Source organism: Arachis hypogaea, chromosome 4 (assembly GCF_003086295.3).
Source record: "Arachis hypogaea cultivar Tifrunner chromosome 4, arahy.Tifrunner.gnm2.J5K5, whole genome shotgun sequence".
NCBI classification, from domain to species: domain Eukaryota; kingdom Viridiplantae; phylum Streptophyta; class Magnoliopsida; order Fabales; family Fabaceae; genus Arachis; species Arachis hypogaea.
In genome coordinates this window covers 17,178,657-17,191,194 of record NC_092039.1, presented here as the reverse complement: position 1 = coordinate 17,191,194, position 12,538 = coordinate 17,178,657, and the positions used below count along the sequence as shown (strand labels likewise).

The 12,538-nt window shown below is 32.9% G+C and overlaps 1 long non-coding RNA gene across 1 annotated transcript; it reads left to right on the top strand.

The window, feature by feature from the left end:
• Positions 1–5,549: 5,549 nt before the first annotated feature.
• LOC140184294 (uncharacterized) lies at positions 5,550–7,503 on the top strand. Its single transcript, XR_011880720.1, has 2 exons — positions 5,550–5,684; positions 6,867–7,503. It is a non-coding gene; the product is annotated as an uncharacterized lncRNA (long non-coding RNA).
• Positions 7,504–12,538: the final 5,035 nt, after the last annotated feature.

Here is a 12,538-nt window from a genome sequence, read left to right as displayed (position 1 = left end):
AACTGAGCAATGTCTAGGAGTTTTATCCAATCCTTCTGATTAACGCTTACAAAATGTCTCAAGTAACACTCGAGTAAGACATTCACTCTCTCAATCTGCCCATCAGTTTGAGGATGGAAGCTTGTTAAAAGGTGAAGTTCTCATCTAAGAAGTTTGAACAACTCTGTTCATAGTCGTCCTGTGAGGCGTGGATCTCGATCGCTGATGATGCTCTTAAGAAATCTCTAGTACTTTACCACATTTTTGAAGAATAGTCGTGTTGTTTCCTCTGCAATGCAATCGGTAGGAACATGTATAAAGGTATCATATTTTGAAAATCGATCCACTACCACAAAGATAGATCTAAACCCTTCGGACTTCGGTAAGACAGAGATAAAATCCAAAGGCACACTTTTTCACGATCACTTTGGCGGCGGCAAAGGTTTCAACAATCCACTTGGTCTCTTGTTTTCAATCTTATCTTGTTGGCACACAAGACAAGTCTTCACATAACTCTCCACTTTATCCTTCATTTGAGGCCAATGATAGGAAGATTCAATAAGTGTTAAGGTCCTTCGTTGACCTTTATGACCAGCCCATTTAGTCTCGTGGCATTTCTTCACTTGCTTTCTCTTTAAATTTTTTCACTTAGGAACATATAGTCTTCTCCTTTTGGTGTAGAGAAGATCGTCTTCTAGCCCAAATCGTTTAGTTCTCTAGCCAATTCTACCAACTTCTTGATTAATGGATCATGATGTAACCCTTCTTTGATGGTATAAAAAATATCTTCTTCAACCATGGAAATGACTGCCAACTTTGTTCTGCGATTCAGCACATCTGCTATCACATTAGTCTTGCCAGGCTTGTATTCAAATTCGAAATCAAACTCAGCTAAAAAATCTTGCCACCTAGCTTGTTTGGGGCTTAACTTCTTCTGAGTTTGGAAGTAGCTTGTAGCCACGTTGTCTGTCATGACGATGTAGTGTGAACTAAGCAAGTAGTGACGCCAAGTTCTCAAACAATGCACCATGGCAGTAATCTCCTTCATTTGGATGGTATATTATCTCTCTGTATCATTCAACTTGTGACTCTCAAAGGCAATAAGATGTTCTTCTTGCATCAGAACCCCTCTAATAGCATAGTCAGAAGCATTAGTGTAGACTTCAAACACCTTTGAGTAGTTGGACAGTGCTAGTTCTGGTCCTTCTGCTATAGCATCCTTCAACTAATCAAAGATCTTTTGACACTCCTTTGACCATTTCCAAGAGTGATTCTTCTTGAGAAGATCAGTTAATGGTGCAGCCTTGGCGGAGTATCCGTTGATAAACTTCCGATAGTAATTAGCCAACCTAAGGAATGACCTTAATTCAAATACCTTGTTTGGTGGCTCCATTCTTTGATAGCCTTCACCTTCCCTTAATCCATGCAGAGAGTTTCATCTTTATTGATGTGTCCCAAGAAGTGGATTTCGTCCTTTGCAAAAGAACACTTTTCCTTCTTCACATATAGGTTATTCTCGTGCAAGATCTTGAACACGATTCGTAAGTGTTCTACATCTTCTTTCAAGGTATTGCTATAGACAATAATATCATCTAAGTAGACCACTACAAACCGATCAAGATAAGGACAAAAGATATCGATCATCAAGGTACAAAATGTTGCAGGAACATTGGTTAAGCCAAAAGACATCACCAATCACTCATACGATCCATACCTTGTGACACATGTGGTCTTAGCCTCATCACTATCGGCAATCCTCACTTGGTGACATTCTAACCTCAAATTCAGCTTTAAGAACCACTTAGCTCTACCAAGTTGATCAAACAAATCGGCTATTAAAGGAATAGGATATTTGTTCTTGATTTTTACCTTGTTAAGTGCTCGATAGTTGATGCATAGTCTTAACGAATCATCATGCTTCTTTTACAACAAGACTGGTGCGCCATAATGTGCCTTAGATGGATGGATGAATCCAACATCTAGCAAATCTTTGAGTTGTTTCTTCAATTCTTCAAATTATGCCGGTGCCATTCTATAAGGTGATGAGGCAGGCGGCTTCACTCCTAACTCTAATTTAATTTTATGATCAACCTTCCTCTTATGTGGTAGTTGCTTTGGCAATTCGAGAGGCATCGCATCCTTATTTTATTCAAGGACTTCTTTGATTTAAGGAGGAACGTCTTCTCTTTCAAATGTTGACTCCTCTTGTAATAGAGCCAAATATGTAATTTCTTCCTTCTTGAACACTTTCTTGAGTTGCATAACAGAGAGCATTGGTGGTCCTACAACTTTAGAGACTGTAAATACCATGTATGGAGACCCTTTCTCCATGACGCATACTATGTCATAGTATGGCATGGGTGTTATATTTGCCTTCATCTACAAACTGAACCCAATGTCTATTTTGAAAACGTCCATGGGTGCTACTGAAAAATTGACAAGACCCTTCCAAGAACCAAGAGTCATCTCAATCCCTTTTGCTACTTCTTTAAGGTGTTTACCCTTGGTATTCATGGTTTTGAGTCAGCCATTCTTTTCGGTGATCTTCAACCCAAGCCTCTTTTCTTCATCAGGCATAATGAAGTTGTGTGTAGCACCAATATCGATCATAACCATGATGGGTTTTTCATTGATAAAAAAAGCTTTGACCTACATCAAGCCTTTCTTTTTTGCAGTGCTTGCCTCTTTGCCCTTCGCATCATTCATGAATTAGACAGATCTAACACACTCAGTTACTTGCGATTGAGCCTCTCGTTCCTCGGGAATAGATGCCAAAGTTCCTAACTTGGGACAATCCTTCATTTTGTGTGGTCCCTTGCTCACGAAACATTCTGTTTTGGGCACGAAAACCTTCTTCTTTTCCTCGTACTCTTTATTTGAAGAGTACTTCCTTTCCTTCTTGATTAAGAAACTCTTTCCCTTGTCTTTTTCATCTTTAGTAAAACTAGGCTTGGAGGAAGACTTGGGTTTAGAGTCTCCCCAATAATACTCAGTGAGTGATTTGACCACCACAATAGCTTCGTGGACATCATTAACATTTTTTCTTCGTAGTTCTTGCTTTGTCCAAGGTTGAAGTCCATCAATGAAGAAGAATGACGCATCCTCTGATGCTAAGTTGGGGATTTGAAGCATAAGAACAATGAACTCCCTTACGTAGTCGCTAATCGTACTCTTGTACTTCAACTCACTCAACTTCTTTCTTGCTTCATAGACCACATTGTCAGGGAAGAAATGTCTTTTCAACTCCCTTTTAAAATCTTTCAATGTGGATATGTTGCAAGTACCCTTTTCCATATCTACACACTTTTTCCTCCACCATAAAGTAGCATTATCAAAAAGGTAGAGAGCTGTAGTGCGTATCTTTATTACTTCTTTGACCACCCCTTGACATTCAAAATACCTCTCCATTTGCTACAGGAAGTTCTCCACCTCTTGAGCGTCTCTCACGCCCTTGAATTTCTTTGGCTTTGGGAGGTCAATCTTTGTTGTCTCCCTTATAATGGTTTGTCAGAATTTTGCCTCCTTGAACCAAACTCGAACTTCCTTGAATAGTTTCAAGGAATTCTCAAGCTTTTATTAGATTTGGAGCATGCTTTATTTGAAAGCATCTAGTTCTCCTAACATGTGAGCCTCGAGGGTCTCCTTGTCATGTTCTATCCTTTGGAAGTGCTCATCCATAAAGGATAGAATATTATCCATCATAGAAATTTCCTCTTCTAAGAAGTTAGAGTCCTTATCTCTAGGCTCACTTGAAAAATGGTCCTTCTTGCCTCCCCATTGAGAAGAAATAGCATCCTTTCTCCTTTGAGACTCAACATGTTCCAAGGTTACACTAGAACCCATATCCACCAACCACTTGTGCTCCCTTTTGAATATTGCTCTGATACCAAATTATCACGACCTTGGGCACACTTCAACGCTACCGTGCCGACACTTGAACTTACTCAACCTCTTAAGTTAAGATCAAGTCAGCCTAACTCTCAGTATTTAACAAGAAAGCTAAGAACACAAGAGAAATGAAGTTTTAGGGGAAAGAACACTTTATTACTCAAGTGTTTATTACAAATGACTTACACACACAAACTCTACCTATTTATAGACATCCACCTCCTCAATTGATGGTTAGGATTAAATCTAATCAACGGTCTAGATTGATCATCCAAAACCTTTACTACAAATATCTATCCTACCACATTTTTTAAATAGTTCTAGATTATTCCATACTACTCTTTATACTTTTATATACATCCACACTCTTCTAGAATATTCTATGACATTCTAGAGTTTTCTAAAAGCTTCTAGGGTATTCTAGGACTTTTTAGCACATTCTAGAATCTTTCATAACCATCTAGATCATTTTTTAACACTCCAGAAATCTATGCAAACACCATTAAATTTAACTTTCTAAAATTTACTATGACATACAACTACCAACAAGAAAAAAAAAAAGCTCATAGCTGAGATTTTGGTCTTTAATAATTTTTTATTATTGTTTAAATTTTCAAAAATTATTTTTGTCACAAATTAATACTTCTATCACTTTTAATAAAATTTATAACATACAAATCAAAACAAATAAATTTTTAACCAATTTTATTATAAAATAATTAAATTTTAAAAATATTATTACATGATAAATTTTAATCTCCTTACAAAAGAATAATTCATCTCAAAAACTTTTGAAATAATAAACATTTATTTATTGAAAAATTTTAGCTTGGTGCGAACACGTATTCATGGAATCAAGAAAATAAGAATTATACTTTCTTTGATAATTCAAAAGTAGAATTAGAATGAATTATTGAATTAAAAGTAATCGAAAAAAGAGATAAGGAATATGATCCGATTCGGTCCCTTTGTATATATTACAGTATTAGTCATAGTTATTTGAGTTGAATAGAATCTCGACCATATAATTTACAAATGTCGTGTCATATGCTTATCTTCTTCCATTGTATCTCATAGGTATGTCCGAGACAAAATGTATTTACTATATTTGGTTTTCAAAAATATTATATTCTATCATAAATAAGTCATAAAATTAACTATATATTACCTATATTTATATATTCTTTTTAATATAGGATATTGATTATTAAAATAATAAAATTTGTTGCTCAGAATCATAATTTTTATATAACAAAATAATCAGATTCTCATAATAGAGAATAATAAACTTCTTTTATGAACAATCAAAATAAAAGATTTAAAAATTTTCTAACTTCATAACATAATTATATTACAAAAATATTTTTTTACACAAAAATTAGCTACTAAAATTAATCACCATCTATTTATATATGTTGTACAAAAAATTTAGCACAAATGTTCGACATCGAAAAGAATTCAATAATTAAAGTCAAAGCTCATATATGCATGAAAAAAATAAAAATGAATTAGGCTTGATGGTCAAGTTACCTTATGTTTGGTGTCTGAGTTTGCTTGAGGTTCAAAACTACTTAGCATCTAAGGTTACTTGAGATTCAAGACTATTTGAAGTTCAAGACTACTTGAACTCTAAGTTTGCTTGAGGTTCAAGGCTACTTAAAGTGCAAGTTTACATGAAGTTTAAGAATAATTTTAGACTATTTCTCTATGAATATGATTAGTTTTAATAAGTTAGGAGAGTTTCCATTCATTCACACACTTACTCACTCTAAAAATTCCTAGTCATTGACGCACAAAAACAAGAGTCACGAGTCCACGTAAGTATTGTGAGACTCTATTTTTCTTTCAGTCATTTTTCAATTTTATTTTTTTCTTTCTGTTATTTGAATTCTGTCATTTTTATTCAAGTACTTGTCAATTTCTACACATTTTAATATAAATCTTACAATTTTTAATTCTTTATTTTTTACACTTGTTCTTTTTTATTTCTTATTTTTCGATAATTATTTTTTTACACTTTTATTAGACACTATCTCTAGCTAAATTGTAAGAGCAATTCATAAAAGGAGAATCGTATCTATTTCTCAAATTGAGATCTTGATACAAATTTAGTCGACATCTCCTGTCGAAGTCTATAAAACAAAATCTAGACAAAATATTTATAAATGCATGTGTGTTTAATTTATTTTTATATATATTTTATATTTTAACATATATTTTATACTAATAATTAATTTTAATTGTTAATTTTAATATATACTTAATATAGTGGATTATATTAATATTTGTTTTTATTTAAATTTTAAATTAAAATAAGGGATATTTTACTACCACCGCTACCACTCCCAATGGAGTCGGACGACGAAAAGGACGAAGACGACTTTGCCAATTTTTGTTGTTATACTATGTACTAGAACACTTATTACTTATTTATAGTTGGTACTAACGTATTCTTAGTTTGATAATTTGGCTATTGTATTTGATAACTTGAATAACTTGTTTGCTTACTTAATTATTAAATATATTCTAATCTTCGTTTAATTTCAAATTTTCATTTAGAACATGGATTAGAACAGTGATAATTAAAATTTATTTTATTTTTTTGTATGATCGAATATATATTATTTATTTAAAAAATAAAAATATAAAAAACAAAAAAAACATTCTGTTATCTTTACCAACAAAAATTCATCAGGATTTTTTTTATAATGATACACAAATCTTTCGTCAGTAAATAAAAAAGTTCTCTCTTTTTAAATTTTAAAGTCCACAATATCGACAGAAAATTCGTTAATCAGTTAATTAAAAAATTATTAATAAAAAAGTCATCAATAATTTGTTACTTATTGATGAGCAGATAATTTATACGCTTTTTGGCATTATTTTTAGTATGTTTTTAGTATGTTTTAGTTAGTTTTTATTATATTTTTATTAGTTTTTAGTTAAAATTCACTTTTCTGGACTTTACTATGAGTTTTTGTGTTTTTCTGTGATTTCAGGTATTTTCTGGCTGAAATTGAGGGACCTGAGCAAAAATCTGATTCAGAGGCTGAAAAGGACTGCAGATGCTGTTGGATTCTGACCTCCCTGCACTCGAAGTGGATTTTCTAGAGCTACAGAAGTCCAATTGGCGCGCTCTCAACTGCGTTGGAAAGTAGACATCCTGGGCTTTCCAGCAATGTATAATAGTCCATACTTTACCCGAGATTTGATGACCCAAACAGGCGTTCCAAGTCAGCTCAAGAATTCTGGCGTAAAATGCCGGAACTAGCACAAGAATGGGAGTTAAACGCCCAAACTGGCACAAAAGCTGGCGTTTAACTCCAAGAAGAGTCTCTACACGAAAATGCTTCAATGCTCAGCCCAAGCACACACCAAGTGGGCCCGGAAGTAGATTTTTATGTCATTTACTCATTTCTGTAAACCCTAGGCTACTAGTTCTCTATAAATAGGACCTTTTACTATTGTATTTTCATTTTGGTTCTTCTGGTTCCCTCTCTGAGGCCGAAGCCAATGATCACCATTATCACTTATGTATTTTCAATGGTGGAGTTTCTACACACCATAGATTAAGGTGTGGAGCTCTGCTGTACCTCGAGTATTAATGCAATTACTATTGTTCTTCTATTCAATTCAGCTTATTCTTGTTCTAAGATATCACTTGTTCCTCAACTTGATGAATGTGATGATCCGTGACACTCATCATCATTCTCACATATGAACGTGTGCCTGACAACCACCTCCGTTCTACCTTAGATTGAGTGGATATCTCTTGGATTCCTTAATCGGAATCTTCGTGGTATAAGCTAGAATTGATGGCGGCATTCAAGAGAATCCGGAAGGTCTAAACCTTGTCTGTGGTATTCTGAGTAGGATTCAAGGATTGAATGACTGTGACAAGCTTCAAACTCGCGATTGTGGGGCGTTAGTGACAGACGCAAAAGAATCACTGGATTCTATTCCGACATGATCGAGAACCGACAGCTGAATAGCCGTGCTGTGACAGAGCACGTTGAACATTTTCACTGAGAGGATAGGACTGTAGCCATTGACAACGGTGATGCCCAACATACAGCTTGCCATGGAAAGGAGTAAGAAGGATTGGATGAAGACAGTAGGAAAGTAGAGAGACGGAAGGGACAAAGCATCTCCATACGCTTATCTGAAATTCTCACCAATGAATTACATAAGTATCTCTATTTTTATTTTATGCTTTATTCATAAATCATTCATAACCATTTGAATCTGTCTGACTGAGATTTACAAGATGACCATAGCTTGCTTCATACCAACAATCTCCGTGGGATCGACCCTTACTCGCGTAAGGTTTATTACTTGGACGACCCAGTGCACTTGCTGGTCAGTTGTGCGAAGTTGTAATAAAGAGTTGAGATTGCAATTGAGCGTACCATGTTGATGGTGCCATTGATGATCACAATTTCGTGCACCACCTATTAAATTCTAAGTCTCAAAATTTTGTGGAATTTTTTGTAATAGCGAGATAAAATCTATCAATAAGTTTTTGACCTAAAAAACTCATCAATAAATTACTACGGATGAGATTTTTATTGGCAAATAAAGTCTTTCTGTAAAAAATTAGACACTACTAGAAAATAATAGATTACAGACATATTTTTTCGATAGAATTTTACTGTTAAAAATATCGATGGATTTTCGACAGATTTTTTATCGGTAAAAAGTGAAAGTTTTTTCACAAAATTTACCGACAGATTTTAACATCCTTCGGTAACTTTTTCGATAAAATTGAAATTAAAATTTGAAACTATTAGTGATAACAAAGTCCCTCTGTAACATCTAATAAATCCCTCACAAATTTGAATTAAGTTAAGCCCCGATGAAACACAGCATGATGAAACTTTATTCAACACAAAATCACCATTCATCTTCTCCGATCCTTCCTTTAAACTTGCTCTTCTCCTCTTTCTTTGAATCGAGTTGAAAATAGGGGAAGTGTGACTTTTCCGTCGCTTCTGCTTTGTCGCCGCATGCGTTGCACGAGCTCTCTCTGTCACTGCTCGCTTGCACGAGCTCCCACCGCCGCCACTTGCTCGCATGAGCTCCCTCCTCTGCTGCTCACGTTGCACGAGCTCTCTCTGCTACCTCTCAGCTTATGTCTCTCTCTGTCTCGCGCCATCCATCCTCGCTGTTCACAGCCTCGTCGAGTCATCGTGTCACCAGATCTGAAACCTACATGTACGTCTTTATCTATTTTAGATTCTGGAATTGCTATTAATCTATAGTTTTTGTTGAATTCAAATGTTCATACATTATTGTTACATCTAAAACTCGATCTGTTCCATTTTTGTTTTATGGTTTAGATTTTTGTTCTTGAATCGTTTTCAAGGTTCGAATTTGGTTTTGAAAGTAGCTCCATTAATTGTTATGGCTAAAAGTTTGCGTTGAAGATAATGTATTGTGCCTTCTGCAGTTCTGCTTCTGAGGTAAGATGGAGAGATTACCATAGTCTTAAATTGGAAAAAGGAATTGGAAGATTTGTTGTTTGAATTTTTCATTTGAAGGAACTATAAATACCAGTTCATGAAATGCAATCTGCTAAGTACATAGATTGAAATTATTCCGTGATTGATTAGAATGAGATTAGCAGCAATAATTTTGTGCCCTATCAATATCGTAAACCATCTCATAAATCTGATTACTTTGGCAAATATCAGTTGATGTTAATAAACTGTGTTCTTTATTTCAACTTGCTCTAGGTGCTGTAAATTCAGAGGTTCTTCTTGAAAGGTATGAGCTTTAAAATATTTACATGATTTTCATATGCAGTAATGTGTTGTTTTTCAGGCTTGGTATGTGGGGAAATGAAGGTGGTCAAGTGTAGCAAAATTATTTCCTCATCAAACTATTCATTTTATATGGTTAATGGAATTATTCAAGATCGGATCAAGAGAAAGCTTATATAAATAGCATATGAAACAACTAGCTGAAGTTCTTGGAAGGTCATTCTTTCTCAATCTCAATGCCTAATTTGCTTCTTTTTTCTTTTCTCCTATTTTGATTTTTGAGTTTTCTGCTAACTATGTAGTAAGGAAGAGGCTAAGAAGAAGATATATTCTGTTTCCACTACTTGATGCCCTCTTTTTCGAAGAGCTTTCTTACAAAGTTAAAGGTAGGTTTTACCATTAGTTCTTTCTGATTCCTCTTCCCATCAGTTCTTGTCTTTCATTAATGTCGATGCTTATTAGATTTGTTTTTATTGCTTGCATGTGTTAAATTCTGATTTGCAAAGTATTTTTGATATCACAATTGCTTTGTATTTAAAAGACTCCTCAACACTCTTATTTCTTGATGAACCAACAAGTGGATTTGACAATGCTACCTCTTACTATGTCATGAAAAGAATTAAATTCCTTGATCATAAAGATGCCATTTAAAGGACAATTATTGTATCAATCCATCAGCCTAGTGCTGAAGTTTTTCAATTCTTTGATAATCTCTATTTGCTCTCTGCTGGCAAAACAATTTATTTTTGACCTGCTTCTGCTGTAATTCAGGTTAATATACAACTAAGAACCAACTAACTAACTAGTTCATAATTTCAATGCCCATCATTTCTATAGTACTATCATAAGAACATCATCTTGTATGTAGTTTTTCGCTTCCAATGGTTTCCTTGTCTTGCTCTTCAAAACCCCTAAAATCATATGCTAAAAACTATAAACAAGGACTTCGATCAGGTAATAAGCTTTCCAATGCCTCTTTTCTTTTCTTTAACAATTTAGTTGTTCTTATATATATAAATAAATAGATATAAGTCTTCTTTGTCTTTTCCATGTTGGTACTCCCTTGGACCTGGTTGTTTGCTAGCTTTTTGGTCATTAATTATATATATATATATATATATATATATATATATATATATATATATATATATATATATTAAAAAAATAAATAAAGTTTAGCATGCATTTGAATTTGGTAGATAAGGCGTGACAAGGACTTTAATATGTCCAAATCTTGTTTCCACGCTAAACAGGCTTATCTAGAGGAGCAATTTCAAAAGCGAGACACAAATTGACAAGGCTTCATCATTTGTAGTTATCGTTAAGTTGAACAAGTAATTAAAAAATAATCTCAGCTTGAATTGAAACATGATCTGCTATTCATTTAAGGTGGATGCGTAAAGTTGTCAATTTCATCTTTTTGTAAAGACGTTTTTCATTTTGTGGTTGTTATTGATTTAAAAGCGTAGTATTAAAAGTGTTGCTTAAAGAGAAAGTGTTACCCTTAATCGTTAACTTGCTCTGATATCAATTTTCAATTTCGACTTTTCTTTTAATTCCTTTTTCGAAATTTCTACTAACTCTTCATATTTTACTTCGAATAAGTTTAAAACTTCTTTTATTTCTACACTTTCTCTTATTTCTAATTATCAACAGTTTTAATTCTTTTAAATTGTAATATGGTTTTCCAGACATTTATAAATTTCCTAGATTTAATTCTAACTTGTTTATATTTATTCTTATTTCTATCCTTTTCATTATAAGGTCATCAATTTCGATCTGAAGATTGTTTAATTCTCTTTTATACTCCTCTATTTTATTTTTTAATTTTTTCGCTCTTTTCCTTTTTATTTTGTTTTCTGGTTTTTCAATCTTTTTATGCCTCATAAATTAGGTAATCTTATTATAATTCCTAAAATAGTTTTGTTTATCATTATTTATTTTAAAATTTCTGCAAACTCTATCGTTGATTCATCACTATTTTCTAGAGATTCTATTAATTTTTCTAGCTCTTCAACTTCTCTTTTTAACTTGTTATAGATTATTTTTAGAGCTTTAAATGCTCTTTGATTTATTTCAGAAAACTGCAAATAATTCAAACGATTTTCTCTTTCAAAGAGCTCTTGTTTCTTATCTTGATAAGTTACATATATTTCTTCCTTATTTATTGTCATAATTTAGTATTTAGGGTTTCATTTAATTTTTCGACCTTTTTTGTTAATTCTTTTATTTCAGAGTTTTCTTCTTTAATTTTTAATTTAGATAAACTTAAAGGACTATTGATTTTAGATTATCTTATTTGAAAATTTGATGAAACCGATCTTTTTTATGGTTCTTTTAATAATAGAACTGGGTTTTCAATAACTTTATATTTTGGTATTTCTGTTTTTACAATTTTCTGAAATAATTCATCAACATAAATTCTTTCTCTATTTTTAAATATTATACTATGATGGCTATTTGTTAAAGCATAATTTATTGCATATCTAATTGAAAATGGTTCATCATCTTGTTCCATTAAACTTTTTCTATGAAATTTATAAGCTAAACTTATAGATCTACCAAGATTTTCAGTTGATAAAGGTATGGCATATCCAAGATGGGCATTAAATTTAACATTTACATTTTCCAAATTTCCATGAACAATTCCAATTATTTGATCTATTGGGTCATCAGTAATTCTTTTATCACAGATTGCTAAACTTATTGGTGAATTAATTCCTTTCATATATGTAGATTTAATTAAAACTTGTATGGTACTAATATGAATCCATCCAATTTTAGATCTTTTCTGTTGATCCTTAATTTTCTCAATCTGTTTACTTAATTCTTCATCATTTATCAAAACTATTTCAAGTTCTCCATTAGCAGATTTTATTTTTACAGGGGCTTCAAGTTGAATTTTTCCA